General features: G+C 34.8%; 1 protein-coding gene across 1 annotated transcript in view; it reads right to left on the reverse strand.

Moving 5' to 3' along the window:
• The window catches only part of SMYD3 (SET and MYND domain containing 3), a 242,808-nt gene that overhangs the window by 59,550 nt on the left and 156,134 nt on the right, over positions 1 to 27,124 (reverse strand). The window lies entirely within an intron of this gene.

Below are 27,124 nucleotides of genomic sequence, written 5' to 3' on the forward strand. Positions count from 1 at the left end.
TGTGCCATTCATTGTCCCCTTCTGATCACTCATGTGCCATTCATTGTCCCCTTCTGTTCACTGACACACTTTTTTTTGGCTTCTACGGCCGGGTAACAGACTCCGTTAGGGCAGCATGCTTGTCCTTCCTGGAGCGGGCGCATGTGCGGGCCTTTGAAGTCACTTTCGGGGGGTGGCTTCTTTGATGGGGATGCCTTATCATCGGGGAAATACGGTATATATATATTTAGGAGAAAGAGTTGCAGCTGTCGGCAGTCTTTTTTAAGAAGCAGGATTGGAATATTAAAAACATGTTTATTTAGCAATTTTTAGTAGGTAGCAGCCCACTTTGTCTAGGCATTTGAGAATTTTGAAAGGTGGGTTTCGTCCCTCCAGAACATTGGTGCCCTGCTTTTTGACATATCCATACCCACAAATAAAACATATTTAAAAAAATGTTCAAAAAATAATTATTTTAGGGACACAGAACCAGAAAGTAGGATGGATGTGGGAAAAAAAAATCCATTTCTTACTACAACACCCGTCAAAGGTAAGTCTACGTCTATATAGCAGCACATGGAGCTTTATTTGCAGAGGAATCAATTTCTTTTAGTGACCACATAAGAAGTGTCCTCTTCACTTGTCACAGTGACATTATCAGGATAGAAATAGAAGGAAAAAAGGCAGTTGTTGGCTCTTCTAAAACAAGGGGTTTTTAGAGCATTCTAGTGTTTTGTGGCTCTTCAGCAACTGGTGAAATTTGTGAAAGGAGATCGGTGCAGTGAAGTTTGATGCACTCCAGTCTTCTAGGCCAGGACCTGCACACATTTTTAGTATTCCTCCACCAGACCGCAATAAATTTAGTAATGTGATTGACACTCTGTTTAGTGTTCCATGTGTAACTGTTTGTTCCGAGGGAGTTTACCAATGTACCAAGACTTTTACCGCTTCCTCATGCCAGGGAACCGATGCCTCCCTGGAGACGCTATATGTAGCTTCTCCTGGCAGCAGCTCTATAAAGAATATATGAGGACAACAGTGACTAGTACTTTGGCGCCATTCCCTAAATGTGTAGATACAGCGCTACGGAGCAAGTGACAGCTTGATCCTGAAGTAGGTCTGAACATGCCTTAATTGTTAACCGGGAATATTATCAAAATGCTCAGAAAATACAGACAGTTCTTCATGCTCTACTCCAAAGCTTAATAATAAAGTAGGCCTGGTCATCTCAAGTCCATCTGTAAAATAGTTACTTAATAGCTATCCTCTAAAGTTAAAGTGGGTAGATTCAGATGCCTTTGAGACTGATAGATCCTTCCTCACGGGGCTAGCTTCTTCTATATGACTGGATGTCAAGGAAAAGTTTTCTAATACCAAAATGACATTCCAGTTACCCAAAGTAAAGTAAAGTAAGTAAATTATAGTGCAGATAAAATGATTATGTACATCAGCACAGTGTTGCTTTGAGATTCATAATATACATAGCTGTTGTATAAAGACAGAGCGAGCCAAGTGGTCTATTGTATCACAGGTTATGTGCATATGGTTCACAAATTTTCCTATGTAGTAAATCACTGGCACAGGTTAGCATGGTAGTTAGTTTTCAGCAATTATTCCCTAATGTATTAATTAAAGTGGATTATGTTGCTTTGAGATTATCTAATATATTATGCTGCTGGCATATTTTTTTTTCAATGCAGCCAATCTGTCAAAATTTAAAAAGATATCTGAATAGCAAATAAGATGCTTGATGGCAGAAAATTAATTTCACAGGCATTTGCAAAAATCTGGTCAACAATGAATTTCTAATAAATTGTTTATTTAGGAGAATATTTATTATTCAAATATAGCAGACTGAAAAGTATGCTGGATAGCATGAATGAAGACAAAAGATCAGATGTTTTTATGTGGTTCCTTTTTGAACTTAATTCCATAACTAGCATTACAGATTAAGAGAAAAGGAATAAAGCTTGAAAATCTTTCTTAATGATACATTCAACATTCTAAAATTTGGAAATCACAACCACATCTCCTTGCAAATTGGGTGATTATACGCATAGGAAATGCATTAGGTTGAACGTATTGCCCAAAGCAGCAAATTACATTTCCTATTTCAAATTCTCAGTGGAATATAAGATAATACATGATAATTGATAACATGAGATTGTTAGTCACTAAAAATCTGATTAGCTGCAATGGTCATTACTGTCTAATACATTTCTTGCACAGGATTTGTTAATCATTATTATTACCTGTGTTTCTTGGTGATGATAGTGTAGGAGAATCTGGGTCATCCAGCAAACCTGAAATGTATCTGGTCCATGAAAAAAAAATGCCAAATAATATCAAAGGATTTTAAGAAATCAGTTCCAGGTTAGTTGGATTACCCAGGCCCTTCCATGACAGTCTATCTTTTCCAGTCTTGGAGAGCTTTAATAAATCAGGCCCAATGACTCATGGTAATGTGGTAATTGTATATTAATGTATGGGACGTGGTATTATAAATAAATAACTCAGTCTGTACTAGTAATGATTTCAAAATTGTGATTTTTTTCAACTTTTTACACTAATTAAACTATCCTGTTGATTGTCCCAGCAAACCTAAGTGTAGGGTGATTGTATCAGTATTGATAAACTTAGTAAACAACAATAAGTTAAGTTTTAACTGCATAGGCCAAGAAGTGGGTTAGCTATCTGGTTAGCTGTTAAAAAAATATAATGGAAAATACTTGTGTGTCCACAAAAATCTTTTCATATTTATCCTAACTAGGTGACAACATAGACCCTGACAAGTAAATGAATTCCATATTCACCATCCAAGAGCTTCACTTCAATCAGAATACTGCATTGTATGCTGATGTGACAAGGATTGGCAAGTCTTTACCCAGCACACTGCTGTCTGCCCATGTAGGACACATAAGGGCCTTTCCAATCTATTTTCTGTATCTAAGAAGCACAAGGAACTTTAGACTAAATGCTTTGTCACCTCCTAGAAGTGCACAGCATTCTGGGAAGTGTAGGCATTAAGCAAAAAAGCTGCTGTGCCCAAAAAAAGAAAGTAGAAAGGTGGGTGGGGAAGTGTAATAGCAATTTTACATCTTTACTGTTGACTTTATGACTTTAGATTAAATTTAAATTTAACAGAATTTTTTTTTATACAAAGTTTAACTAGTAAGGGTAAAGACTTACCAGTCAATAGTTTCTTACTGGGAAACTTTTAGTTTTAGGTTTACAATTTTACGTGACTTATAAGTAAAATCCTTTCAATAAAACCACGAGAAGAAAAATCAGAACCACATGGAGATTATTTTGAAGCTAAGGTATATAATTACCCTGCCAAGAAAAAAGGTCGATTTTGGGACAAAAGTTCATTAGACTGTAGATTTTGTTGAACAGAAATGAAAGAAAAGTTTATCATTACAAGACATTAGCCTCTGAGTGAACTTGCCATACAGAAGTCTTTTGTAAGAATTTAACACAGCAAACATGATTGGAAGCATTGATAAGGTCTAATGCAAACTACTGCTCATATTTATCAGAAATATGGAACCAGCCCAATGCAAAACATCCACTGATATGGAAACAGCTGTGGAAAGGTACTGATACACTCAATAGCCCCTTCGTTGCAGCCAAAAATGTTTGGATTAGAAAAAAACTGTACATTTATTGGACAGCCTTAGGCATTTGATCTCTGATGGACCTTTTCTTCGTATATGTAGCCAGTGCTGCTGGACTATTTACAGGACATAGGTACGTACTACTTTTTTTACATGCCTGTCAACATTTTCTTTTATATTTGTACACTCATTCACGTTTGTACAGTTCAGTGTACAACCTGGGCACAATAACACAATGGGCCTGATTTATTAAAGCTCTCCAAGGCTGGAGAGGGTACACTTTCATCAGTTAATGTGGGTGATAAAGCAAACCTAGAATGGTCCTGTATTGAAAACATTTGCTAACAAATAGCAAATGGCGTTTACAAAATCAGTTCAAGGTTTTCTGGATCACCCAGCTTCACTGATAAAAGTGAATCCTCTCCACTTTTGAAGAGCTTTATTAAATCAGGCCTATTGATGGGATATGCATAATTCCAAGCTCTCTGATAAAAAAGGCTGAAGACTTCAAACCTAAAAGAAGACTAGGTGGAGAGGTCAGTGCAGCAATGAGGAACAGGCAACTGGCAGTGCTGGATCAGAGAACTTTGGCAGAAAGTCTTCCATAATGTGCAATAATGTTGTGCTTTATTTGTACATTATAGCAAAATCCTGGTCAGTGTCAAAGATAAATTTCTACTTTACAAAACCTGTTTCAACAGGCCAGTTGCATGGTAGTTCAGATGGTAATATCTAGAAATAGCAACAGCTGTTGCTGTTTATATATAAAATCTATCTATATATAGAATCTATGTATAGAATCTAGAAATCTATATATAGAAAGCACAACAATCAGTTTATATGGTGCTATTTCTACACAGTAGGATAGATATATTTTAACCCCCCTAGCGTTCTAAATCTATCAGTTTTTTGATGCAAAAAGTGATACAATTTTTTTTGCATAGAAATTTGTTGTTTATATTGTGGGCCTGTAATTCCTAGGATTAACTCCAGGGTATGATAATTTTATTTATTTATTATAATATATTATAATAAATAATTATAAATATTAATTATAAATAATTATTAATAGACCCCAACAATGTAAATCATCATTTTTCATCAAATCATCATAAATCATCGTATTTATCCCGGCCACGCCACTACTCGCATCACCAGTTACATGCGATACACAATGCAGGACTTCTGCATTGTGCATCGCATCTTCCGTGTGATGCCAGCAGCAATAGTAAATTCTGGGGGTGGTGCCAGGGATTGTTTCATCTATCCCAGGCAGACTTGAACTCTTCTTGGCTTCTGGTCTTACCATTAGGTTGCTGCTTCCTGTTTATTGGCACTCATCACCCTTCTGTGCTCCTTTCCTGTGTAACCTGCTTTGGCGCTTGAAAAGTGATACTAGAATTTGATTTTATGCTGTATCATTATATTTACTGGTCTCAGTTAGCCTCATCCTGAAGAAGTGGTGTTACACCCCGAAACGCGTCAATGATACACTGGCACCTCTTGTGAGACTTGCTATAATGTTTCAACTATGTATTTATGTTGATACTTTTATGTAAAAGTGGATGTATGTCTGTTTATTGTAATATAGGGACACAGTGGTTCCCATTTTGGGCCACTGCAAAAATTAATGTCTCCTACTTTACTTTTTAATATGATGTACCAATAAAATATTTTAGGAGTTTTATATATGCCATTAAAGTCCTGTTTCTCTGCACATATCAATTTTGTTTCAAGGATTTCCCTATTTTTGATGAGACCAACAAAGGAATGTTATTTTTATATAGCATTATGACCACCTTTTACATACAGTATCATATTTACATTATAGTTGCTGAGAAAGTCATTTTAGTCTACTAAACAGCCAACCCAAGTTCTGTCACAGATGATAAATTACACTGCTTGCCCCTTTGCTTGAAGAATTGCGCAAGGCGAAATACATTGCTTATCTGTTTTGGCAGTGATCAAACAATTTATGTACCTTTGAGCTTTAAAGAAAAGCTAATATCACTTTTTAAGGAATAGATGTTAATGGATTTGTTGGTGTATAAAACAAAAGTAAAGGATAAAATAGCCTATTTTTTTAAGAAAATTAAACTGATAATGTAGCACAGAACAGTGAATACATGAACTGAAGAATTCCATTCAATTTATACAAGATTTATCAATTTGTATATAGGATTTTGTAACAGCATAAATATTTGTCAAATTATTTTTTTCTCAGATGACCGTAACATGAGCAATAATAACTGGAATTTAATGATGGCTTTACAAGGTCACACTGGACCAAAGCATACCCTTTAAAGGTCAGGAGAGAACCAGACAGTGTAACAATCAACACTAGAACTATATGAGGGTGCTGTTGCATCATGTCAGCTTCTCTTGTGTTTATATATTTGTCAAAATGTTTTGGTTGTTGAAGGTTGGGGATTAGTATTTTTATTATTCTGTGTATGAAGGGCATAAAGTGTCACTTTATTATGTAAAGTCCCCTGTATATACTTGATACAGTTGACAATTGAAAATCCGGCCACCGATAATCCGGATCCTTCAGCTTTCCGGCATGAATTTCGGATCGCATTTTCAATACAGGGACTGTAGTACACTGTTTGGCCACTTATGTTTTGATAGCGCTGTTCTGCAAAAAACAGCCGTTAGGTCTTGCTTGCTACACTAAATACACGTTGAGACGTCCCTGCTGCCTGCTCCCTTGAACTGTGCCAGATGTCAGCGAGCGCTGTGAAAGGAAGGCTGGCCTGTGTGTGGAGTTAAGTATAACTTTCAAAAATCCAAAATTTTTATTGTTGCCTGCAAAGAAACATGAAAACTATTAACTTGAGTAACCTACAAAATATCACAGTGACAAAAAAGGAGAGGAGGACCCTGTCCCGAAGAGCTTACAATCTATGAGCTTACAATTAATGCAATAATACGACTATGACTGGATACAAAGCACTATTTAGACTTGAATGCACTTTCTAAATGAAGCTTTGTGGACCTCAAATAACTATTTTTTATAATTCAACATCACAGAAAGTGTTGCATATTTCATTATTATACAACATCAACTTACTAGGTATGAACATATACTTTGCTGGACAAGGTTATCTGATGAAGGTCATCTGTAATATTTGCCAATTATGTTTTATACCCATGTGAATTATCTAAATAAAAAATCCATAGGGGATATAAAATACACTGCAGTCTTGCTTTAAGATGTGCAGCCAATCCTTCTAGCATAAAAGTGGTTAATAGACATTTCTCCTTGTATAATCACATGCAAATAAAGTCTTGACCACATAAGTGAAAAATTATCTCAGTTTGCTGTTTCACAGAACAATATAATTGCAATTTGATTTGTTCTAGCAATTCTGTAACAGTTTCCAACTCATGGTGAGTTTGTTTTTTTAATCTGTTCTTCTGTACTCTTATTTTATATCTTTTTTTGCCTGTAGATGAACCAGGAAAAAAATGCAACAGCAGCACAAACAAGAATGCACACATGCTTCAACTGTTTTCGACAAAATATTAGGTCTATTATAATTTGCTTATACTTGGATTGCTACATTATAGTACAGCTGATAATGTCTTAGTTTACAAGAGTATCTATTTATCTTCAACTTGCCAATGGTCTTGAGGTGAAAAAGCAGCATTTTGATTTATTGCCCTTATTAACAAAAGAGAGTATAGAAGGTAAATATGTTAATCAGATAAGTGGTTTTACTTATGAAATACAGCTATGGCATTTCAGTAATTAGCAGAGATCTGTCACCATGCTGTGCAGGCTATAGTTCTCAAATTTAGACCTCACAGAGACCAAACAGTTTTAGTACATTACAGCAAAAAGGACACCTTGCTAGCTTATTGGCACAATTCCCCAAAAATGTATTCCCATTACACCACTGCTTTTGCCCATGAAGCTGAGGCTTTCAAATCTTACAAGGATGTATTCCTGTACTATGTAAGCTATAGTTTTTCCATGTTTTAAAGTAGCATTTTTTTAAGGGTGGGGGAAATTTTAATGCAAGATGATCCCTATTTCATGTACAGTGCTTCGTAATATGTTGGCGCTATATAAATCCTGTTTATTAATAATAATAATAATAATAATAATAATATTAATAATAATAATTAAAGCTAAGGCCTCTTTAGTCTTAAAAACCTGCATATGTTGCTTAGTTAGCATAGTTCCGCATTAAATAGTAGAGATGGACAGATGATTGCTGCAAAGTTGATCTCTAAAATCATATTTTCACAATCACAAATGTTACATTTTTAAATTTACCCCATGACAATTACAAAATAATTGAATAACTAATTAAGAATTCATCTCCCTAAATATGTTATTTGATGTAGAATATGGAGACATGTGAGGAGATGTTTCAAAAATGTAAAAAGCCTGTAGTTTTTCCATAAATCAAGGGTATAGTATAGCCTGACCATGTTTTAGGTACATTGCAAATCCATTGAATTGTTGGAGATTTTAAGGGGAAGGGGCTGTAGGAGCATGTCCCAGGTTAATAGCAATTTTAAAAAGTGTGTTGTACCTCCTCCTAACTACAAGGTTCTCACCATGGTGAGAAGGTTTCCCAGGTAAACCCCAGCTTTCTGGGATATTTATGTCTCATGTCCTAGGAGGTCTGACCCTGTCTACACAGGGTGCTGGCATATACATATGACCTTGTGTGAGGATGGGTGCCGCTACATTAGCGGGCATTCCACAAATGTAAATGACTAAGTCAGATTATTTACATTTGCAGAATGCTGCTTGATGATGTCCCAGTGAGATCGGGGACTATTGCAAGTGTCATCAGGGTAAGATGATGTTGTAGGACATGGAGTGGAAGTAGCAGGTAGAGTCAGTAATTTCCTAGCTTATGTCAAAGAAATTACATATAAAAAATGAATGAAGGTTTAATGTCAGCACAGCTAGCCATCTATTACAGAGAAAAAAATTGATGCAATCATTTTTTATAAACCTAAACAGACGAAATATATATTATGACAACAAGCACAAGCAATAAATTCCTGATCTGGGTCATACAACTTTATATCAATTGAAATTATAATTTTCAATTGATAAATTTCATAAGTAGCATATGGTGGTAAAATAAATGTCATTTAGTGAATTGATGTTACAGATAAAAAAAGATGTAATCTTTGAGGAGTCACTGATTTAAATTATTATTTTATATTTTTAGTCTAGATTTTCAATTTTTCAATCACACCTTTACATAAATGTGTGCACTTTGGCCGGTACAAATGCTGGTACATTTATAACTTGTAAAGGTACAATACATACTTGTAACCTCTGATTTTCATAGCTTGATTTACAAATTAGCAACCCTGGGCCCAAGCTGGAGATAGAGCTAAAGTTTACGTTGTACACATTCAGGTCACATTGTCAGTTTTGCTTCTAATGGAATTCATTCCCTGAATTCATTATTTGCCTAATCATCAAGTTAGATATTCTTTATCAAAGATATTAGCACCTTAGAAACAAAGAGATGATTTTCATTCTTTGACCAGGCACACGTTCTTGACCACCTGAAATTAAAATAGGGTTTATTATGCAGATAATCATCAGAAATCGGCAAAGACAGGAATACAAATGATTTTACAAACAGAAGATAAAAAAGGAGCATTGGTGCCCACTATCTTTGTACAATAAAAGGCAGCATGTCTCATGTAACTGACTTTGCACTAAGGGCAGGTGTTGATAAATGTTACTGGTGGCACAAAAGAGACAGAGCAATTCATCCTTTCTAATCTAAATTGTCTTCACAGCTGGGCCATCATGGAAGGCGACGGTGCCAACTTAGTGGAAAATTATAGCAGTGATTTTATAAGACAGCTGGGTACATGAAACCATCACAACATCCTCTTTTTCTCCTTCCCTAGGAAGATACTAGATAGAACACTTCCACATGCTTTCTTAGCAAGAGATATACACAAGTAAAAAGGTGTATGTAGGGGTAATATTTTACATTATTTGCACACGTGTCCCTAAACCTAGTTGCTGTTGGCATATCTACCAAATTCATTGTTGCTATCTTTATGTGTGCTCCTGTGTTTGTCTTTCATGGCTTGATGTTTATTTGTGTTACTTCTATGCTGATACACCCCTACTGCCATTTACTGAAGAAGAATGAGTAGGTGTACCGGGCATGTCCGTCTTTGGGACCCCTCACACATCAAGGCATAGATGGAAATGGTGTCAGATGGTCAGCATAACACATCATAAAAAAATGATGTGTTGTGCTATTATCTGGAATACATACATGGCCAGGGGAGGCATTGATGATGTGTAATATTACATTGATGCACAGAGCACGTCTGCATACAATTGTCAACTCTAGTAGCCAGTTTCTATCCATCTCTTTTTCAATTAGGGGCATTTTTCCCAAAATTAAAAAGAGAAAGCCAATAAAGTTCCAGAAAATTGAAAGCTAATTTACAGGCATCGAAATATAAAGAAGACAGCGTTGACCTATTAGTCCAAAGTATAAGACTTGGACTTGTCATTGGTGCTTCAGAAGGAAAAATGTGGATACCCTGGATTGGGCTAGGCTTATCCAACAATAAAAATCCACACCTATACCATTTATTTAGTACTACATTTTTTTTTTCGCCAACATTAGGGATTCTATACATTTCCACTTTCCAAGCAATATATCAATTTTTTATCTAGCCTACTGAGTGTGTCAGATAAGATTGCTATTGATTTTACAGCTAACTTTCTATTGGAATTACTTCATACATTCCAGTATTATGAATAGACTGCTTATTGCGATAAAGACGCTAACAGTATACAGCACATGAAGAGTTTATTACAATTACTTGAGCTCCTGAAGTGTAAAGACTATCATCATAAGATTAGAAAACATTAGAAAGAGATACCTAATTAATGTAATCATTTGTAATTTAATATTACACTATGCAATCATCCCTATGATAGCATAAAATATTTGCCTCTCTCTACTTAGTCATCTCTTCAATGGATAAGATTAAACCAGAGTCAGTGTATGACATACACATCCAATATTTGTGCTCTGCTGACTTCTTTAACAAATTATTCACAGCAACATAACAGATGTGTTGAGCCATGAGCCAATCATAATATAATTAATGATAGGCTGTTATTTTAACCAATCCCTTAATTAACCATTTATGGCTGGTTACAAAAGGCGTACTCTTTAGTAAAAATATTTGAATTTCTTATCAACACAAAAGCACAAGTGACTATTCAGAAAGGCCAAATACAGCTAAGATGTTTTCCAAAGGAAAAGTGTGGGTGTACAAACAGATTGCAGTTGTGGCCAGGATATTCTTCCTTATCTTTGGTAGGCTTTATAATTCTGATCCACTGTAAAAACACAGCACTGTAACTCAGATGTGATATCACACTGTGACACAATAAAAAATTCCCTAGTACTTAGCACCTGCAGATCTTTAATGCAGGTGGTCATGTTCACAGAGATGTAGGGGTGATTAGTAAGCATCCTGTGTATCTAGAGAATTATCACATTTTCAGACATTCTGACAAATGACAATCATCTGGAAGAAGCTGGGTAAAAGCTGTCAAATTTCTGGTTAAGAAGCAACATACATGAGCCGTTCCTAGCTGCACCATGTATTCAATGACTGTCAAAAACTAAATATAACTTAAAAGAACATGTTTAAAAATTTTAGCTTACGCCAGGGTATTTTTTTTTTTTACTTTAGTATTGCTAAACTATAATGCCAAGAATATTAGGTGCTGTGCAGAATTACCTGGCCAACAAGCAAAGTCATTAGGTTTAAAGGACTACCATTGCAAACAATGCTACAGATGGCATTATGCTCCATTGTTATTAACATTCCCCTAAACATTTCCAAGAAAGGAGAAAAAACGGTCCATTTTAAATATCACTACGTGATCCCTGACATGAGACAATTTACAACACTGGACATAAACAAATAAGGATATTTGTAGTATTGCCAAACACATTCAGCATTTTTAAACTTCAAATGCAACTAAACAAGTATGATTAGGCACATTTGTCTTTGTAGCAGGGACCACATATATCTTTGCTTATTTTGTTCACATCTTCTTACAAGAATAATGCAGTAACAGATTCTATCCAAAAGTTCTCTACTATGGGATTAGACATAAACAAAAATGCAGCAAAATAGTATAAATGTGTTCTACTCTTCCTCACTGTTAGAGTTGTGTAGTTTGGTTCCAGTGAGCCACCTCCAGGTATTGTAAAAAAAACAAAATTTCTTTTGAATCATCAATCTGGTAATACATTGTTTGAACTTCTTATTCAGCATACCATGGTACATTTGCATGTAGTACAATGATGAACTCAATGTGTTTGATGTACGACCTGAGAATATTTATTTTACACTTTATTTTAAATTACTCAGGAGACCATGTTATAATTACATGTAGTATAATTATGAACTCAATATGTTTGATGTGGGACTTAAGAATATTTATTTTTTATTATATTTCAAATTTCCAGTGTTTACACTTGACTTGTTACATCTCTATACATATAGACCGTCAAGCACACATTAATATCTATGCCTGAGGAAGCCCTAGGTGGCGAAAAGCGTCGGATCATTGCGCCCAACGGCATGGTCTATTCAATGTTTATACCATTACCTTTATAATTTCTTGATGAAATTCACTATGTATAGTGTGTACAATTATTCTGTGTTGTGAAATATTAACAGGACAGAATCTGAAGTAATTTTATATGTTCATGAGTATTTGATAGCTTATGTATGAAATAACCAATCACTTCACCTTTTGCATGAAAAACCCCTGAGCCTCAAACCTCTTTCTTTCTTCTCTACCCATTTATTTAAAAATACAGCAAATGTAAAGCTCACAGTACAGGTGATTTTAGTAAATTCTGCTATGCTAACTGAAAATAATAATAAAATTTTAATTGGTGACTTACATTTTGGCAGCCAGAACATTAATTTAGAAAACTCCAGGGTATTCTACTCATTTATGCCATTCTTACTTTTTAAGATATTTGTAACACTAAGCTAACTTACATGAATTTACATTATTCAAATAAAATTCTATTTCTATTGAAATATTTAACTGCATACACACAAACTTGGCAAGGTGTTAATTGTGCTCTTTTTGTTATGTCTTCTTTGTTTGTTTGACATGATTTATTGTTTTCTTTCCTTCCTGCTACATAGTCCCCAAACAAAAGCATATGTTAACTTGCTACCACTCTCCTAAATGTCAAATTATTAAAACTGTGCAACAAAATGCCTTACTCAGCTATGCTTTCTTCATTGTTCGCATTTTTACATTAAACACGAAGACATATGCTAGCTAGAGATGCTGTATTATTGTCAGTCACATTGCTTCAACCTAAAGAATATAGAATAGATAGCTAAGACATAAACTATGTTACCTGCTGAAATATACAACTAATAACTAATAATGATGTTTTTAGTATACGGGGAAGGGAAGGTGAGGGATTCTTCTGTGTCCCAGTGGCAAAATATGATATAAAGACAACAGGCTAGTTTCAACTCCGAAACTAGAGCGATAGTGGCTGAAACCAAGAAGAAAAGAAGGGTTTTCGGCATAAACCCTGGGTTTTTGGCATAAAATTTTGTTTTGGAGCTAGACCTATTAAAGTTAGTGCATAAATGCAGTGTTTAATCCTTGAATGGTAAAACCATAGTCTAGCTATCATCAGTCTCAGTTACCAATGCGTTTCACCGAATGGGGATCGGCAAATGGGGATCCTCTTTCAAGGGGATCTTGAAAGAGATGACAAACTACATCATAAAATATTTCATGTCAATAGAGCCCTCAGACTTCCTGATCAAGATGAATCATAGGAGTTTGGTATGTCAAGGAAATGCCTGTGCAGAGAAATAAAAGCCGCTATCTGGTCCTCAAGTGTGGATTTAATCAATGTGGGGATAAATCAATGGAGTGTGGGTTTGATCTGAGCCATGTGGATGCTACATAGCAGAGGAAAACCTTTGATTCATCTTGATCAAGATGTCTCAGAGCTCTATAGACTCAAATGATGTTTTTTGCCTTTCAGTGTATATTGTCCCGTTTAAAACTGCTAACATTTTTGGCCCTTTGCTTGTAGTGCATAAAATTTCTCCTCCAAGGTGTGCTCTGAGGCTTCTTATGTTGTGTCATGTGCCAAAATCTGTTTAGAATTCCATATGGCCAAGTTAGGGATGCAGCATAGGTTGTTTAAGTATCACTGATAAACTTTACCTCAACAGTACATTTACTGAGGCTTCTAGAAGGGTCTTTCTATGCCTACAAGCTATTCACTTAACCTAAGCTTCTGCTAAGACATGAGGGTCTTCCCCCTGACCAATGCAGTTTTCTACTGCTACAGAGATGTTGCTGTGGACTCAAAAGGCACTATTTGAACAACTTCTGTTTAATGGGCAATACTTTGGTCTATGTCTATAGTGAACATCTGTGGTGCTTTTGGTATTTCTCCCAACCCTGTGCCGGTTGCTTTAAAATAGACAATTTGAAGAGTGCTAATATCAATTAGTGCTTCTACTTGCACTATACAAAGTCTAGCTGGGTGGAGGCACTGCCAGACTGAACTATTGTATTATGCTTTCACCTTGCTGACCGCAGCCTTTGGTTTACCACACAAGTGCAATGATCTCTTTGCCTGATTGATGGAGGAGCTTATGTTTAGGTAAGTAAATGCCAATGCTGGGGGAGAGAGGAATGGGAGGGATTGCTATTATTGCCAGCTACTGACCAGTGCTGGGGAGGAAAACCAGTTTTACTGTTTGCCACTGGCCCCATGCTGGGGGCATGGTATGCTTTTACTCTTGACCACCAGTGATGGGTGGTTATTGCCATTACACCAGATAAGGTGGTATTATTGCTGCCAGTAATATTAACTCTGGGGGTTGCTAAACTCTGACAGCAATGTTTGGGGCATATTTTTTCTTTGCCTTTGATACCAATTACCCATTTTTCTGGCCATGTCTACAGTCGTTTGATAATTACTGTACATTTTTGTTTTTTTGATAGGATCAAGGAATTCCTCCCAGATATTTTCAAATTTTGGAAACTATGCAGAAGGTAGTGTCTATAAAATTTTGATGTTGGGCAAATAATATGCTAAATTAATATACTAGTTTTTAAATTCATTCGAATTTGTGTCATCTGATCACATGTCACCTTACTCAAGGACAATCCCATCACCCACTGTAAATTCATATATGTATTTTTTTCCTGGCTGTGAAAAATTGTGAACAAGTTTAACTTACGTGTTTGAATGCTACTTAACAAGTATGTTGGGTTTTATTTCCATTTAATGTATTTTCATTAGTGAAAAAGCTAACATGTATAATGTTTAGGGCCTATTCTGGATTTGAAATGATCAAGCACATGTGTGCCGTAACACAGCACACAATTATAACACTTCATAGACTGTTTTAGGACAGCCCCTTAATTGAAAATGGCTACCTAATGCTCCACAGCAATACAAAAAATCAGATACTGCACTGTTTTATGGAGCACACTGAAATGCATTATAATGCATTGCCTCCTGTGGTGCAGCCCAATGTGTACCAAAGGTGATATGCATGATGCTGTGCAGCTGTAAAATATGTGTGATGTCACCTGCATTCCTACAGAATTCCTATGTTACCTGGTTCTTTAATATTTGGAAGAATTGATTTTAATTTATCTTTTCTAATATTTCAACAAGCACAGATTCTGATAAATAGTGCTGAGGTGTATTCATTTCTGAAAAACAGAATTTTTTAAATAATGAACATCTGTTCAACACTTCCGCTGATTAATCTTCTAGAGGTAAGCAAAAATCTATCAAGGCAAGAACTAAATACCACACTGGACTGGAAAATGAAAGGGAAAGAAAGGCAAAGATCTGACATTTTCTCTGTTCTACAATACTTTCTCATTCTAATTATAATATGCTTCAGAATTCTTACATCAACTTTCCTTGCATCATTTAAGACTGATGATAAATTGCAGTATAAAGAAAATAAGACAGGGCAAAAGAGAACAGAGCATACACCAAGAAAAGGCGATATATGGACCTAACCATAAATTACCAGGAATAACATTTTCTTAAACAACGTCCAAAATATCACACTGTATAGTTCCTCGAAAAAAAATATCTGTATCAATTTTTTTCTTTTAAGTAAAATGTAACTTCAAAGCCAATGCTTTATGACTTTCATTTTGTATGTTATTTTAACTTATTTTTAGTTAAGAAAACTCATTCATGATTACCCACATTCACCCTAATATAATCTTTGTAAACCAGTGGAGACCTCATCATATGATGTGTATTGGACCTTCCTGAAGTCTGCAAGAAAGAAGCTGCAAAAGTTATTTTTAGTAAATATGTGAGTAGCTGATCAATGAACATGCATATCACAACAATAAGGTTTAATAATAATAATAATAATAATAATTTAATAAAAATTTAATAATAATAAATATTAATTTAATAATAATTCTTAGATGCTCTCACAAGGATCTACAGCAGGAGTGTTCAAACTGCGTGATATATGTCTCCTCAGTTGTGGACCCTGACATCATCAAAGGGCCACACATAATTTTCAGTAAACATAATGCTACAGAAAGCTGTCAGAAATAGACATGCCACAGCAGATGTTCATGAAATGCAAACATGTTGTTTAGGACTAGGGACATGCTTCAAAAGACAGTCAAATACATTTCTTTTACTGTCCCTTTAAAATGTAAAACTTCTACTTCTGTTTGTGCTCCCTGAAGGAACCCTAAACATTAATTTTGCTACATCTGATAGCTCTACCAGGAAGATTAATAATGGAAGAAGATATTGAAAAAATGGTTGGAACAGTGCAAAAATGTGGCATAGCATAAAATAAAAGAACCAAGCCATTTAAATACTAGAATTCATGCTAAAGAATAGTGAACACCAAAACAGGCTACAAGGCCCGAAACACAGCAGGGTGTCAAAGGACTGTTAGTTGTCCATCATGAATGTAAAAAATAGGAAGAAAAGACACATTATTATAAGCTCAGAGTGACTCATTTAGAGGTATACCTAACAATCTTTTATCTTTTTCTTCTGACAGAGAGAAATGGAATAGCATATAGACAGGGGATATAATGTTTTAGGTTCCAACCCCCTATTTCTTACAAATAGAAGGATGTTGCAACTAGAATGCATACTTTTGAGACAAAAAGAACCTCTTTACACCCTTGAACACCATAACCCCTGTTTCATTGTAGACAGTATAATCTAAATCCATAGTAATTAACTATACTAGTTATAGTATAGTTGTGAAAAGATATTTGTTCCTAAGGGGGATCCAACAATATTCCTTGCATTCACAACCAACTTTTCTCTTAAACTCCTCTTTGGCCAACCTCCTAGACCAATGTTTCTCAACTAAGTTTCCTCTAGAGCTTGCTAGGATGCCTTTCAGGCCAGTTTAGATGACCCCAATGATTCCTTGGGCTATCTGTAAGGATGATATTCTTTCCACTGCTCAGCGATGTAAGAGGCATTTTTCCCACGGACCACCACATTAATAAACAGGGAGCTGTAGAAATAGTTAGTATAGCAGAGGTTCCCAGAGGACTTTAAAATTATTTCAAGGCTTCCCCCATGTTAACAAGGTTGAGAAAACTGTCCTAAACTATACTTTTAAATGACACTAAGTAGGGGTTCCCATTCACCATCTCTAAAAATGTTTGCCTTCCAGCATTAACTAGAACCCTTACAAGAAGGGTGGACAAAAAAACAAATCACCTAAAACTTTTTTCTTTGCAGAGATCTTATATAAAGTGATCAAACCAACAATCTATGTTCTAATCACCTAAGAAGCTGAACTTCTATGGGAGCCTTTGAGGTTGATCCATCTGGCATGACAACCCTAAAAGCTTTTCTAGGTAAATGATCGTAGTAATGGCAGTAAGACAAGCCTAGATACCTAAGTATTATTATTAATAATACTAATAAACAGTATTTATATAGCACCAACATATATTTAGCTCTGTAGATTATATAGGGGTAGCAAATGACCGACAAATACAAACAATGAAACAGGAGGAGAAGGGGATCTTCTTAACTCTTACCTGTTCATCACTATATAATTGAATCTGTAAGCTGCTTATATAAAACAATAAAACTGCTCCTGCACAGAGAGAAATGCAATATACAAGAGGTGAATATATCCATTAGAATGTCTTTTATACCCAAGTTTCTATATTAACTCAATACAGCCTACTATACTTCAATTGATTCAAAAAAGCATTTTCAACATAAACTATTTATTAAAATATCAGTTATTTTTGGTAAACGCTCCCAGGGTGAATTAATGTTCTTATATATAACGCATTATGAGTCAGCCAAGATACCAGTTTTTTAACCCAAGATGATCTTAAACATTCGTCTAGTACAATTATAATCTAGTATTTGTACTTCAACAAAAAGGGAAATTGCACATCCTATATGTAATTTAGATCTTCATTCTCAATTTAAACTGGAATGTCTTCAAACATTTCTATCAGCCTCTGTGCTACCAAACTGCTTTCTAGGAGGAAAAAAATGGCTATTACTTTAAAAACAGATAACAGCAGTGGACAAAAATTGGTATAATATCTAACAGTCCATGACAAATACAAAACCTATTCCATGTTGTTTCAGCAATGTTAATTCTCAATAGCCATTAAGTTGTCTAAACACAGTAACGTTCTTTCAAATGCCAAGAAATATAAGCTACTGTAGTGTATATAAAAAGCAAAGTAACCCTTTACATATAAAAAAGGAGGTTTCCTTTCAAAAAAAAAAATTTACTGTTACAGTTCTACAAATGTTCAGGAAATTATATTTATGCGTTTTGGAAGAATCTCTGGATTTTTAAATGCTGTTTTAACAAGTGTAGGCAAGGTCAAAATCACTTTACGGCAGCTAGTCATCAGTATTTGGCAGTTATGCAGAACACCTCATTGTTCTTTAATAGAGAGTTTCAGTAATTATGTAATATTTAGCAGGTATGATCCTTTTCAATCCCTGTAGCACTGTAGTTTGAATTTTTGTTTCTTGCAGAACCCTTTGCAATGTGTGCCCAAGGCAATAAGGACAGAATAGTCATAAAGTACTGTTGGAATGTGTCAGGACAGATTAACAGACTGTTTGATGTTGATATCTTTATTGTGCTATGCCTACATCTTTCTTTCTTAGGATATGCCTCAGCAAAAAAAAAATGTTCAGGTAATTTAGACAGAGATAAGATTACAAAATATTGAATCTATCCATGATGGGCCTGGTGTAAGTTGTCATCCTTACAGCGAGGTGCTCATTCATGGAAGACACCAATTATTGACTGGTTTCTATGAAGTTCCAAAACCAGGAAAGAAAATGCTGTTGTGTTGATCAATAACCACTTCATTTTGTTCTATTTGTTCTACTGTTGGGCACAACCATCTTGCCTCTCACACAGCATACAAAAGCCTAAGCTAGTAGCTTGCTTGTTTTACACATCTCAGTCGTTCCTGTAATTTATATATTTTTCCTGCCTTTATTGGTGCCTAGTGAGAGTAGTTAATGATGGAAATATGTGACCTCTAAAAAAAATTGCATATCAAAAAAAAAAGTTTAGTCTACTAAAACTGCACATTGTGTGTTTGCTGATGAAGCAGATTATGAGGGTACCACTATATTTACATGTTTAGGACATTGAAAGAATTTATGCCCAAATTATGCACATTGAAATATTAACATTTTCTGAAAAAGCAAAAAAAAATTTAAATTTTAAACTAAACTTTGACCAAAATAGATGTAGACATTGTGAAGGAGTTCAAACTTAAAATTCCAAACAAAAAGGCTAAAATCACAGCACCTCTCCTTGGCAGTCAACTAGATTGTCAATGTAAACAGCAGGTGCTTGTATGCCAACTTTTCACCACCTGTCCCTTTACTTTTTCCATCACACTGAGAGCACCATTCTCATAGTGAAGCATGGAGGTGCCAGCATCATGCTATGGGGATGGTTTTCTTTGGCAGGAACAAAAAAACTGGTCAGGATTTTGGGAAGATAAACCGCACTAAATCATGAACAGTTCTTAAGTATAATATGTTTCAGTCTGCCAAAGATTAGAGAATGGGATAAAGGTTCACCTTCCAGCAGGACAATGACTCTCAACATACTGCTAAATCCACACTGAAGTGGTTCTTTTATGTCTTGGAATCTAGCCAAAGCCCAGACCTCAATTCAAAAATCTGTGTCTTGACATAAGGATTCCTGGGCTATGCCTTGAGGATTGGGATCAAATCCTAGTGGTATAATATAAAGATATACCCCAAGAGACTTGGAGCTGTAATTGCAGCAAAGTACTGACTTTGGGGGAAGGTGAACACCTATGCACACTCATGACTTCTGGATGGTTTTTTGTTTGTTTTATTTATTGCATGTGTATACTTTTTATTTCAAAGTGGTAGGCATAGTGAATTTCAAATAGTGCTAATCCCCAAAATGTGATTAGAGGTGATTGCCGCCTCTACTCTCAGATTAACCGTCTAATTGTGTACACAAACAAAATGGTTGTTGGTATGGTAATACTGGTAATACCAGTTCAGTATACCTGCTGCAAAATAGTAAATATTTCTTTGTACATGAATGTATGCAATAGCTCCAGTCAAGTAAGGTTAGAAGGCTTCTTTCTAAATTTCTAAGTGATGCAAGTATAAAGTATCTAGATTTAAATCTAAAAATAGAATGTAGAGTATACATGGTGTAGGTTGAAACTAAAAGTTAAACAGAAGTTTTAAAGTGATATTATTGGCAAGAACATAAGTAAAAATCAGAGCAGTAGAAAATGAAAAATATCATGCCAGATATGTGGTTAGCTGAGTGTTTAAACTTCTATTTCAGCTAAGCCCAAATAAATGTAGGTACCGTCAAAATCCATATCCCTGTGAATGCACGTTATTGCTGGAGTGTAAAGTCTAATCTGTCAAATGTGTCCTGTCTTGAACAGCTAGGTTTTCTTTGGCCTAACTTCCATAAAACTTCCACGATTCTGTGAGGAATGGATATATTCAAAGTCATATCAAATACACTAACCCTTTTTAGTGGAATACAGAGAATTATGATACTAAGCTTCTAGTGTCCTATCTGATACAGTAAATCTCACCTGCTTTCCACAAACAGACATTTAATCAAGCAAGTTCAAAAATAGTTCAATTCATCTAAAAAAAATTTTTATAAACTTAACCCCATAGTTTGCTTTTTAAATAGTTTTAAACCTGAAAGAATATCTAATTAGATATGAATCTCTAAGGTTCCTCTGTAGTTCACCATTTTATTCAACTGCAAAGATTAGGATATTGTATAGATGGATTACCATACGCCCACAGAATGAAATGTTCTTAAATGGTACTGCTCTTAACTAATGCTGTGCTTTTTATAAAGTAATAGTTATAACCCCAATTATCTTTCTATATGCTTTCACAATCTGCAAAGTTGCACTTTTTCCTCACTGCTAATTGTGGCTAGAATCTAATGTCTGATCCCATTTTCCATATTTTGGACATTAAGGTATGTTTACTCTTCAATGCCTTAACATTTTAAAACAAAATTAGAATTCTACAAATGTTCTTTATTTTGACATAACATGGCTAATGTATTTGAGTGGTTACTGCCTTTCCATGTAGGTTCTCACTTGAACAACAAATATCTGAATATCGATCAATCAGCTGTGCGAGTATGGCCCAATATGTTCAATCCAGAAAAAGCACAACAGAAAGGAGAAAGTATACAAAAGAATTGATTTTCAACAACGTGAACCTGCTAGAATCAATATGCTGTTATACATAGTGGCATAGTAAGTCAGGTTGAAAAAAGACATAAGATCATCAAGCTCAACCACTAGGGAATTAAACATACTAAAAACCAGTATATCCAAGATAAAACATACATACATTGATGATCCAAAGGAAGGCAAAAAAACTTACAAAGCATTGTTCAATTTTCTCCAATATGGGAAAAAACTCTTCCTGATCATGTAAGGCAATTGGATGTTCCCTTGATCAACAGTCTCTGGTGTTATTTCTTGAAAACTTTATTACTTAATATTGTAGTTATATTCTATGCTTCTAAAAAAGTGTACAGCCTTTTATTAAAGCAATTTATAGAACTTGCTAAAACTGTTTCCAGGGGGAGCCTATTTCACATTTTCATAGACCTTACTGTGAAGAACTCCTTTCTGAGAAGATTAAACTCCAACAGACACAAAGGGCCTGATTTATGAAAGCTCTCCAAGGCTGGAGAGAATACAATTTTATCAGTGAAGCTGGGTGATCCAGCAAACATGGAATGGTTTTCTTAGTAATTTAATTTGTTAGCAAATATTTTGAACCCAGGACCAGATTTATTACAGGTTTGCTGGATCACCCAGCTTCACTGATGAAAGTGTATTCTCTCCAGTCTTGGAGAGCTTTGTTAAATAAGGCCCAAAGATTACCCATTTGTCCTTTGCAATGACCCTAAAGTGAATGTTTGTGAAGCGGGTTCTCAGCCATTTATATATTTATAGAGGGTGATCATATTCCCCCTAAACATCTCTTCTCAAGGGAAAGTAGATTTAGTTCAGCTAATTGCTTCTCATAGTTGAGTGCCTCCATTCCTTCAATACCAAGTAACACTTTTTTAGTTCTGATGGATCACCAAATGACTACACTAACAAAGAACCAAATAATTTTTTATGGGAGAGTATACAGTGGGGTGCCTCCTGCTCATCCTATTACCCCACCTCCCGCTTTCCATAGACCTGAACAATGCTTTATGTACTTACACTCGTTTGTTCTGGTTTTGCTGGAATTTATCACAATAAAAGATAATTTCCAGTGACAGAAATTTGGCATGTGCACTTAGATTTAGGAATAGAAGTTTGTAAATATCCCAAGGATTAAATCATTTTTGAGATTGTCTAAACACCGTGGCTGATCTACAATCTTTCCAGACAATGTTGCTTAGTTCAAGTATCTTCCCTTTCCAGTATTTGGTTGACAACCACTGAAACTGAAGCCTTTTAACGTGGTAAAAGATCTCTAAACATCCTATTTGAAAAAAAATCAATGTATACTACAATTATACCCCCTCTACAAATGCAGCTAATCAAGAAAGCCAAAACATCACAATGTATTACAAAATGAGATTCACAGGACAATGACATCAATCAATAAAAGATCATTTAAACACAGGCAGTCTCTTTTCTATACCCAGTTCATAGCTGCATTTCATGACAAAGCACTTTCACTATACAATGATTAGATATTTTGTTCTATCTTTACATATTTAGTTTCTTCTAAAGTCTAATCTATCCACTGTATCATTCTATAAGTAAACCATTCACACAGAAGGTATAGTGTTCATTACATCTTGAAATTTGCTTTGGTGATGGGAAAAGAAGCAAAAATCTTAGACTGAAGTAAAGGATATTTGTAAAACAAAGCAGAGGCATTATGTAATCTGCTTTGTAATTAACAAGGTGGGAAGAGCTGGAAAAATTAAAATGTGCACTCAGCATAACCATTTCTATTAAATGTTTATATAATTATATGGGGAAGACTGTTAATTACATGAGGATTTAATGAATGGCAAATAGGGCTTGATGTATTATTTGGAGACTGGAATGTTTCATAAAATGTGTTCTCATTTTCACACATTTTAGTGTTTCTCTTTAAACAAAGACCTAGATTAAATTCATAGTACAAGCAGTTTACCAAGTCAAGACTTTTTCTGTATCAATTTTACATTTTATTGGGTTTGGCTGATTCAGTAGCTTCGACAGCATACATGTCACTACAGCAATAGCCGATGCCAGAACAAGTACATAAAGAAGATTGCTTAGGTTAAAAGGGGACATAGAAATCCGATCAATTCGTCTTGCTGTCTAATCTTGTATGCCTCGTCTGACCTCAACAATAACTGACTTTGCAAGATGGAACCTGACAAGCAGTAAGGATGCCATACATATTAATGATTATATTCATATACTGTATAGACTACAACAAACACATGTTTTGGGTATTTGATTGTCTCCTTTTTTTCCCATTAAATTACACTTACTGTACATGTTAGTAGATTAATCTAACACCATTTTACTTATACTTTAACTGTCCCGTTCTGCTGGTTTATTTTTTCATATAACATTATCAAAACCAATGTGATAAACTATATATAGATAGATGGATAGTTACAAATAATACAAATAAAACAATAATGTTGATGTTTTCTCTGTACAGATGTTGTGATACAGAAAACTGTGGCTCCAAACTATTTCTATAAATTAGATATATATCATAATATATAAACACAGAACAGGTAGTCTATCCAAAAAGATTGATTTCAAGATCCACTCAAATTAAGATTCACCCATTTTAACCCATATATATATATATCTAAACCTGGAAAGTTTGCTAATAAACCAGACTTCCAAAACAACACATAGGAGTATATTTATGAATGTTTATGAATGTTTTCACAAAAGAATCAAGAATACCACGCATTTCAAGAAGAATTTACAAATGTTTTTAGTAGGAATTAAGTGAAAAAGTACATGAAACCTTGATAAGGGTTTGTCACCAGGCTAGAGTTAGAGAAACCAAGCAGCAAACCATGTTTCAAAAAAAAAAAAAAAAGCTGGACTCTATTCAAAAAAGTAGGGAATCTGACATTGCCATTTCCTGGTGGAGAATCAATTACTGCCCTTGAAACTTACGGGCCCGCAACATTCTCCACCAAGGAATGTTTGAGGGAATGTCTAATTCCATGCTTAATAAATAGAGCCCATTGCATCACAGATAGGTATATTCCCTCTGACTTCCCATGGTTGGCAGTAAAGATATTTTTTTTTCCATAGGGGACGTTTTTGCAATCTAATAAAGAAAAACTCTGAAGTAGTTGGAGTTTTACCTACTAGTTGCCACTACTAGAAAGGTAACTATCTGTGTAAAAAACAAGCTTTGTGAATGTTTGATAAAACAGTCATTAAGCCAGTGTAATCAAAATAAAAAATATTCTCACGTAAAGCACAACATTATTATATTAATGATTTCATTTATTGCTTGGCAATTACATAATAAAACTCATTAAAGTAACCATTGATATGCAGCTACTGTAGCTAGATAGATATCATTGTATACCATTGTGCAAATATTTAATGTATAATATGTAATGAGTAAACATTAATGTGACAACTGAGGACCAGTCAAAAAATAAAAATAAAATACACAAGACTTTGTTTTCAGAGTCAGTATTCCAAATCTGTCTCTGAATAAAAAAATAATTAGGAAAAAATACACCTCCAACCCACACACCAAACAAAATTTGACTATACAAAAGGACTACTAATAATATTGTATGCTACTTAAAATCGGTTATAGTCATGAATAAGAATCTTTAGTTTCAAGAAAGTGACTGGTATTTTCAGCTCCAATAGGATTCAAAAACAACAGTCACGGGATGGAAAAAAAAATATTTATCGTTTTGAAAAGCTTAGTGAATTAATCCTAATATGTCAAAGTGCTCACATCAAAGCATCAATCAATCATATGTGTTGTTCAACATTTTTGTACCTTTGCCTATAATCAATTGCTCTGTGTAAGCAGTCATTGGTAAATTACAAAATAATGCTGCCCTGTACCAAAATCTGTTTTTCATTTTATACATAATTATCAGGTACTCGTATCCATTTAATACTTGCACTCTTATTTAATATATCATACATATGATCTTTGGCTTTAATTATAATTCCAAAAGTAATCAAAGGAAAGCGGACTAAAAGAAAACAAAACACCAGAGGGTAGTAGTATTTGACAAAAGAGACATACAATGACAATGCAAGTAACTGCATGCTGCATATCTTGACTTTTGATGAAAACATGTGAGGTTTGATCCAAAGGAGTTTCATATAAATCATTCCTTGTAGCTTACCAGACCTGAAAAATTGGGTCAATGTACATTTATTTGTTTTTTTCTTTTAGCAGCTTATATTGCATCTCAGTGATTCTAATCTTTTGCAGTCTCCTCACATACACTTTGGCCCTGAAATATAAAAGATCTCAAAGATTGGAGAAGATAGACACGAGAGAATTCTCATGGGAGAACACAGGTAATCCAGCAAATCAGGAAAGTATTTCTTAAAAGTCATTTGCTATCAGTTGGCAAAGTTTTCAGTGCTGGACCAGAACTATTCCAGGTTTGCTTGGCCACTCTCCCGTGAAAGTTTATTTTCTTCCGTCTTGGAGAGCTTTAATAAATCGAGCCCTTTGTGTCTACATGCACAGCAGCAATAGCCACACAGCATTTTTAACTGGGAGTACAATGGGGAGAAAGCACAGTTTCACTCTAGAAAGCCCTTAACACAGATTTACCTCGCAGGATTATCAAGCTAAAATATTAAAAATCACCTTTTAATATGATATTGTTATGTTTAAGCTTATAAGCGTTTTAAGTAATTAGGTTTATGTATATTTAAAAATGTCCACAATGACATGAGGAAAGCTACACAGCTATGTTTTGCATTTATGTGAAAGGCAGCTCAAAGCAATCACTGTAAAAGGGAATAAAGTGGGAAAAGACCTAGGTCAAATGTAAATCCAAATCACTAGCTACAGTAGTGATCTTGGACCTATGTCACATGGACTCAGAGCAAGCAATCCTCAGGGGTAATAGGGTATGACTAAGACCTTTTCTCCAGTGAACCAAAATCAAGTTGCTGTCTCTGCCTCCTTCCTAAAGTGCAATTACTGATCTCATGCTGTAGCTCCTCTTTTTCCCTTCAGCCTTCATTGTAGAGATATTCTTAAAAATCCATACAGAAGGCCCCTTTCTACAGCAACAGAAAAAGGATTAGGTTGTAAGAAAACTGAAATATATCACTTTTCTGCATCAAAGAACAGTGGGCAGTTGTTCTGTAGTTTTTAAACATTGTATTTTGACATTAATCTGAAATTTAAAATCATTAATCACACAATACATAATTTACCCGGTAATGCTCATTTATTATAAATATGAACATGTAAAAGCTTATATTGCAAACTATGTAATTTCTTTGAGAAATAAACTAAATAACATAAAACAGAATAAGAAATAAGCCATGAGCCTAATTTATAGTTTTGCAATAAATACTTGATTGCATAGTGAATTTGAATGTGCTCCACAATATATGAAACACATTAATTTTTAATGTAGCGAAGGTTTCACGCAGAAATGAAATTATCTTAAAAGAGAAGGAAGCAGCAGCTGCATAATTAATGGTTCCCGTTATTAGAACTGCCGCATTTATGATTATTACATTACTGCCTGAAATGTGACATAGTAATTACTTGTTGCATTTTGCTTGTTTGTTATAACCCAAGAGAGAGAAAATGTCAATGTGTTAACGAAACTAAAAGTTTATTATAAGCCATATCGTAATTAGATACCAGAATGTAGTGTCTAGTATGCAATAAAGAGAAAACGATAAAACTCTATATTAC

Source organism: Pyxicephalus adspersus, chromosome 4 (assembly GCF_032062135.1).
Source record: "Pyxicephalus adspersus chromosome 4, UCB_Pads_2.0, whole genome shotgun sequence".
Lineage (NCBI taxonomy): Eukaryota > Metazoa > Chordata > Amphibia > Anura > Pyxicephalidae > Pyxicephalus > Pyxicephalus adspersus.